The sequence below is a fragment of the Arctopsyche grandis genome, chromosome 11, assembly GCF_051622035.1.
Source record: "Arctopsyche grandis isolate Sample6627 chromosome 11, ASM5162203v2, whole genome shotgun sequence".
NCBI classification, from domain to species: domain Eukaryota; kingdom Metazoa; phylum Arthropoda; class Insecta; order Trichoptera; family Hydropsychidae; genus Arctopsyche; species Arctopsyche grandis.
In genome coordinates this window covers 16,840,080-16,848,162 of record NC_135365.1, presented here as the reverse complement: position 1 = coordinate 16,848,162, position 8,083 = coordinate 16,840,080, and positions in this window count along the sequence as shown.

The window sequence follows — 8,083 nt, the reverse complement described above, 5'->3', positions numbered from 1 at the left end:
GGGTGGTTTTTGACCTGATGAAAATTTCAGTAAAAACTACCTACCTACCTACATATGTATAAACAATATATGTATTATAAAACACCAATGGAAAAATAAATTTTCAATAGATAGCGCTAAATGCTCGTGAGACTATTTTCCAAGAGGAAATATTGGTAGCTAACAGTATATACATATATACAGGTTTTATCTTGATTGGTGAGCGTTATCGCAGACACACAGAATAGCGCTATTATATTATGACTAGTGTTGTAACCGATGAGATATCATCGCATGGGTGTTGGCATATTAAGTTATTAAATTAAAAAAAAAATAAAAGAAATGTGTCATCGGTGATGAGTCCCCACACGGTCGATTTTTTTTCAAATACCTTTTAAATATATTTAATTTAATATTTATATTTAATTGTTAAAAATAAAAAAAAAATGATAAAAACTACCTACCTACATACCTATATAAATAGTTAAAAAATATAAAACACCGATAGAATAATTAATTAATTAATTAAATAAATGTTCAATAGATGACGGTAAATTCTCAGCCAAGCAGAAAGATTGGCATCAAAACGACTATTATACTACGAAGAGCGTTATCTCAGACAGACAGACACATAGACACACAGACAGAATAGCGATATTATGTACATATTAGATACATGCATGTTTCTGCGACTGAAACATGCAAACGGATGCGGTGCATCCGCTCTAAAATCGCCAGACAAATTGAATGACAGATTAACGGACGGCTGCTTTAAATGCAATGCTCATCTTCTCGAATGATAGATTGCACATCAGATGACGGGTAGCTTTTCGATGTGCACAGATGCAATTATTAAAATGGTAATTATTAAAATTGAGTTGGATCTTTCAGGCGAATTTAATAAGGCAAGATTCGATAAGTTCCGAATCTTACCTTATTAAACTCGCCAGAAAGATCCAACTCAATTTTAATAATAGCATCTGTACACATCGAAAGGTTACTCGTCATCTGATGTGCAATCTATCATTCGAGAAAACGAAAATTACGTTTAAAGCTGCCGTTCTGTTAATCTGGCGATTTTAGAGCGGATGCACCAAACCCCATGCAAACATACATATGTAGGTACATATAATGTTACTATTCAAAGTTTAATTCAGATTATCCAAATAGTGTAGATTTATTCATTAATCAAAAGTGTTGGATCTCAATGGTTATAACTATGAGAATATAATAAATCAGGAAGGGTCATATATTAAAAAATGATGAGAAGTTGAGATTTTTGCCATTACAATAACTTTACACTCGAACATATACTGTACAGCATGCGACTTAAGACCACCCAGGTACAATCCCCTTTTACAGGAGTAATATGAAAATTTATGTCGCATATAAGAATATTTATTCGTTCGTTTTCACTGGCTCAATTGCTCACGTGCTAGAAGAAACACGTTTCTCAAATGGCGCATGCATGTTTCTGCTGCATTCGTACCTACGTACGTAATGCATGTAACGGTACATATGTACATATGTACACAAACATATACCGGAAGTGAATTTTTGATGCAATTACGTGCAGATCTAACGGTAATTTGTTAAAATATGTTCATGCGAATCCGTACGATCTCGCAGTATTATTACAGCACGCCACGACTACTGCATTAGCAGTGTGCACGGTGAGCGTTGCAAAATTCAATTTAACCGATTCCAAACGAATACTCTGTATGTAAATAAATGTGTATACGTACGTACTATAAATTTTAATAAATGCTACGGTGTTTTGTTTACGATATATGAATGTAGCTTTAGAAATTCGCATACAAAGTCTCTTGTTGAACACGTGTGATACCCGGTGGCAAAAGGGTTCGCGTTATAGAGACGTTAGACTAATGTTTTCTGGGACAATGTAGGCTTTCATCGCCGAGTCAAGTGGAGAAAAGCCCGGAAAATAGATATCTTGTTAACGCGACCGCTCTTCAGACCCGGAACTGTTGTTAATATTCGCCAAAATGCACGCTTCGTAGATATTGTCCCAGTTCCGTACCGTGAAGCAAAAATTTTACATAATTTTGTTCACATTTAAACATATATAACTAAATGTACATAAACGTTGATTCTTATAAGGGTTTAATATAATTGTAATTCATTTTTCATTACCAGTGCATATTACTGATTTATGTAATATATACATATATTGTATCTATAGAACCAAGCATTAAACACGTATCTAAAAATTCACTTGAAAAATATCAACTTTTGCCTATTCAATATGTCAATGTATAATCCAACCTTTAATAATAATGATATATATATATATATATATATATATATATATATATATATATATATATATTATTATTATCATTATTATTAAAGGTTGGATTATACATTGACATATTGAATAGGCAAAAGTTGATATATTTTCAATATTTAAATATATATATATATATATATATATATATATATATATATATATATATATATATATATATATATATATATATATATATATATATATATATATTTAAATATTTTTTACATCAATTCCAATGATACACTATTGGCATATGTACACATTTATGTATATACATATGTAAGGATTTCAAATTAAAATTGAATAATTGTAAATGGTTATATGTATATCATATATCATCATCTTCATCATTCACAGCCATTCGTTATCCACTGCTGGATGAAGGTCTCTCCAACATAATCCCATTTGTATCTATTTTAGGCAACTGTCATTCACCTCATCTAGTGTAAATAATATGTATCATATATGTATATGTTACAGTAAACCTGTTACAGAACATTTCGTTCGTTCATGAAAATACTAGTTTACATATTCATACATTAACCCATTTGGACAGTTATGTTGTACGCAACAGAACAAATTGACAAACGAACAAACATATAGTTTGTTCATGCAGAAACTATTAGTCGTAATAGTTTGCAATATGTGTGTTTACTCTGGGTTACAATATTTTAAAAATTAGCAGAAAATTGAATTATGGCAACCTTAAAATATAGTTTCCATAGGATTTTAAATACTCCGTAAAATATTCCTTTTAAATACTTTTGACGTTTTGACATTTCAAAAATTTCGACAGCTTAAGGTTTCATGCAACACCTGGTGAATCAATTTGAAGAAAGCTTTTGACTGTTATCACTTTAACTAAAACAAATAGTTCGTGAATGAACAAAATCAAAATCAAAACCAATAGTTCGTATCCATGAACGAACCAGAGTGAATTCTTTAACTTAAACGTAATAAGATTTTGAATATAAGTTGCGTAAGAATTTTTAGTTAAATTGAAAGATATCTATTGTGTACTACAATTGTTTAAGCAACCTAGAACAGACAGAATAGCGATAATATTATATATGTATAATATATGAAAACTTTATAAAGAATTCACAAAAATTATTATTTAACCTTTTCAAAGATGATATTAGACGTTGATCTATTAAATCCTTAGTATGTATAATAATTATGATACACTTTTCTAATAAGTCTAAAAACGTATTTGTCCATTTTGAAACTTCCATGATTAAATTCTATTATTATATACAATTCACCTAATGACAACAGTTTTGCCCGTCATTGTAACTACAGTACGTTACAAATGAAGTGAGTATATAACAAATTTAATAAACCAACATATCGTATATGTACGTATGTATGTATGTATGTATTTGTTAGAACACTATAACGAAGAGTGCAGTCCCCTTTTAGTCAAGGGTCATAATGGCACCGTGGACTACATCAAATTAACGCTGGCGGAAATGGAAAAGTTTCTTCGGCCTTTGGCGAGAGGACTATATGAACTTGTCGGTTGGAAATCCACAGCAAAAATGCAATTTTCAACGAGCGAGTCCCGGCCAGCTGCAGTTGGCCTTCGCTTTCGCCATTTTCGTCATTTAACTGGAATCCTGGAAAATAATTGGAAATTCTGCGGTGCCAGTTTAATGTACTCCGTCGACTTTCGAAGCGTTAAAATAAATTGAGTTAGTGCACAAGTCACTCTCTGTCCCTATGAGAAGAATAACTTTTGAACGCGGAGTGCAACTTGCATAAGTGCACATTATACATACATACTGTCACATGTAGAAACATTTATACTGTCACAGCTTAGGTACTATAAACCGAGGAATGCGACAATTGAACTTTTGTGATAGTATCACATGTCATATCAAAATAAAATCATATATCATATATAATATCGCTATTCTGTCTGTGTGTCTGTCTGTCTGAGATAACGCTCGCCATACTATAATAGTCGATCCAATTCAACATATATATGTACTTCACACCTAAACCTCTGCCAAAACGTATATACGAATACAATAACAAAAGAAAAAACTTCTATACATACTCTTTTCTACTAATGTTTACACTTGGCAGAGAAATTACCGCCATCTATTGAAAATTTATTTAATTCATTTTTCTATCTATGTTTTATATTGTTTATATGTAGGTAGTTTTTACCATTCTTTAATATTAAACAATGAAATATAAATATTAAATTAACTATATTTAAAAAGTATTTGAAAAAAATTCAACCACGTGAGAATCAACTCATTTCTTTTAATTTTTTTTTATTTAATAACTTAATATTCCAACACCCATTCGACGATATGTCATCGGGTACAACACTAGTAACTGTATAATAGTAGCAATCATAGTAGCATACAAGGAGTGTCAAAGGAGAGCTCAGGCAAATTCTCTAACAACATATCTTTGGATTCTTTGGAAAAAAAATGTGTAAATGAAAATTGTGATTTCTTTAATTAATTTTTGTAATTTTCATTGGCTCTATCCTAGTACCTACCTGTTTGGAGCCCTTGATTATATGTAATTCCCTCAAGTCACGACGTATATTGTATATAGGGAAAAAAATCTGCAAAAAACTGATTGGTTTGCTGAACAATCCTCAAATTCTTGCAGAATTAGCTTCAATTTTTCCAGCTACCTCAGGTACATGAGATGCCTTGGTTCTCTTTTTCTGTGGCACGTACCAATTTGATGGCTCCGTTGACAGTCGCAAGGTTTCTGTTAGCTTGGAATTGTTTAATCTAAAATATGTTGATCTGGTTGAGGGATTATTTAATTTCAGTTTGCAATTTTTTTCTAATATTGCATTTATTTTTATATATTGATTTATTTGTTTCATATGTTATCTACCCCACCCCAATGTCATAGAAAGACAATGTAGAATGACTTTCAAGTGTTTTTAGTATTGATTTTTTTCAATGATTATTTTCTAATTGATGCAATCAGTACTATAAACCCACTTTACTTTGTGTCGTTTGCAAGTACATATCGTTAATTTTATGTCAAGTTTAGCTGAAGTCTGAAATGATTGCAAACCCCTGTACTACATTGCATTTTACGAACAGAAACTTCACCATTACGATAAGCGGTTCACGGACAGTGAAAGGGATGGAATGTGGGAATATTATCATTATTGTTATTGTTTCTTATTATTCCCATAGTACAGATTGCAGTGTAGGCCAATGTGAGGTTTGCCGCAAATCCCGCCCCAATTCAAACTGCAAGTTTATTTGCAAATATTTGGAAGCGGGTTACGTGGTGCTTCTATTTGCAAAACCCCCTGTCCTTTTGTGCCAGACTGATTAAATAAATGTGGCACAAACCACACAGCTGATACCGCGAACCGCTAATTTATTACCTCTGATGCACAGTGTAATTTGTACTGAAGCAAAGATTTAATTTCATTTTGAAATGCATGTATGCGATTAATGAATCATTTGTTCTTCGTTTCTTTAGTAAATTCAGAAACATTAAGCCTTTCAGGTTGAAGAAATCCACTATTAAAAATATATAGTATAAATGAAATTAAAAAAAAACCATAATAAATAATACTTCTTTTATGTCAATGTACATGCCTACATATTTACATATACATAAGGTGTAATTAAAATTTCTAAACCAAATTAAATAAAATCACGATGGGACCAATACATTTAAAAACACAGTTATTTTAGTAGAAATGTTGAAAATCATCAACATTCAACAGAGCAAATTTATATTTAAAAAAATCCAGACCAAATTTGTTTACATTTCAATTTGCCATGAAAACTTTTACATAATACGTACTACAAATACTAATAAAGTGATTGATCGGTAATACATCGTACAATGTATAAAAGGCTCCAGAAAAAAAGATCAAGCTCTTAATAAAACCATACAAGATTAACTGTGCAAAATTTCATCCCAATTATCCAAAAAGCGATCTATAAAGACATATGAACATACATAGGTATCTTATAATTTAATATACCTACATATACAATATTTCACTTAAAGGCGAATATTTGATTGTAGAATATACAAATCTACATTATAATTGAGACCGTTTAAAGTTGGTATACAATTTCACAGAACTAAGTATAACTTAGACAGTTTTTGGAAGGGATCTGAGCTATTGAAAGGATTTTTTTAAATTTGTATATCTTATTTATACACATATGTATATTTAACTTACATATATAAATGTATAGCTTAATTGAAGATATACAAAACGAGCAGAGATAGGAATCGGAATACGTGGGTGAGAAGTATGATATGACAAGAGTAGTGGTCATAGTGGAGAGAATGAAGAAATTGAAATTCCATTGGGCGGATCATGTAGCTAGAAGAATAGAAAGACGGGCACAAATAGTGCCAGAATGGTACTCGAGAGAATGTAAAAGGGTGAAAGGAACGCCGCAAAAAAGATGGGTGACGAATGGAACAACATAGAGCTTGTGTTGGAAAGGCCTTCATCCAACAGTGTATGGTGAATGGCTGTAAATGATGATTAATTAATCAAATTAATTAACCAAATTAAGTTTTGTCGTCAAATTTAGTTCATTAAGTCTACCCACATTATGTTTTTATTATTTTGTAGATATGTATGGTATTGTTTTCAATACGAAATCGTATTCTTATTTGCCTTTCGCATTCAAAAACACGATACTACATACAGGGAACGCGAGTTAGATATATTAATGTCATAAAATAGACTTTGAAAACGTCGATATGCAAATTGCTCTCGGTTGATAAAATTATAACATATTCAGAACACGTACTGCAAGTGTTCAACATTATGAAAGAGGATGCCAAATTGAATATTAATTAGACATTAAATCAGAAACGACCGAACGAACGCCATGTCTGGGCGAAATTGCCAATTCGAGTGCTTTTTTCAAAATAATACGTATTTTTTTCCCATTCATCTCTCTCTTTCTCCCTCTTGCTTCTTCGTCGCGCAATTTTTCATTGCAAAACGAGCAGCATCCGTGTTTATTCTCGAAAATTACACACAAACGACGGGCAAATTTGGGATCGTCAGTGTAAATCTGATTCAAATCGTGGGCTTTGCTATCGTATTAAATTAACAGTAGCCCACGTTGTCGGAAAACTCAATGAGAATCCTATCCAAACAGTCCTTAGGCGGAGAACAGCAAACACACGAGGAATAGAAACGATAATTCTAATTAAACAGTGGTCAAGGTGACATGTTACCGCCATATATTACAATTAAATTCTATCCCAATTTAGAACATCTAAATATATACATATACATATATATAGACGTGTAACATTGCTGTTTCATATCGACAAAAAAGTGAAATCAATTACATTGGGTACTTCTTCAGAAGATGTCTACTGGAAGGAATGAGATTAGAATAGAAAATAACCGACAATTCAGTGTGAAGGATGAATATTTAATGGTGCCAATTTTTCCAGTAAAATGTCTCGAAATTCAAGTTAAATAAACCAAAAAGGTAACGGCCAACTCGATTTAATATCAACAAAACTGCATCGTCCTTATTTGTATGCGTTAAAAATTTAAATCCGTCGTCGGCCGTTTCAGATCCAATCTTCTAGAATGTTAGGTATTCACGATTAATTATTTACTCTTACTTGTTAGAGAAGATCTTTAAAGAATGATACAAAAAATAAAATATATCCCACACACAGCCAAATCTATCTTTGAATCTGTTCTCACTAATCCGTGACACTAATTGGACAGTTATGTATGTATATTACGATTGATCGCTCGAATTTCTTTCAGCTTACAGTACCATTAGTTTGTTT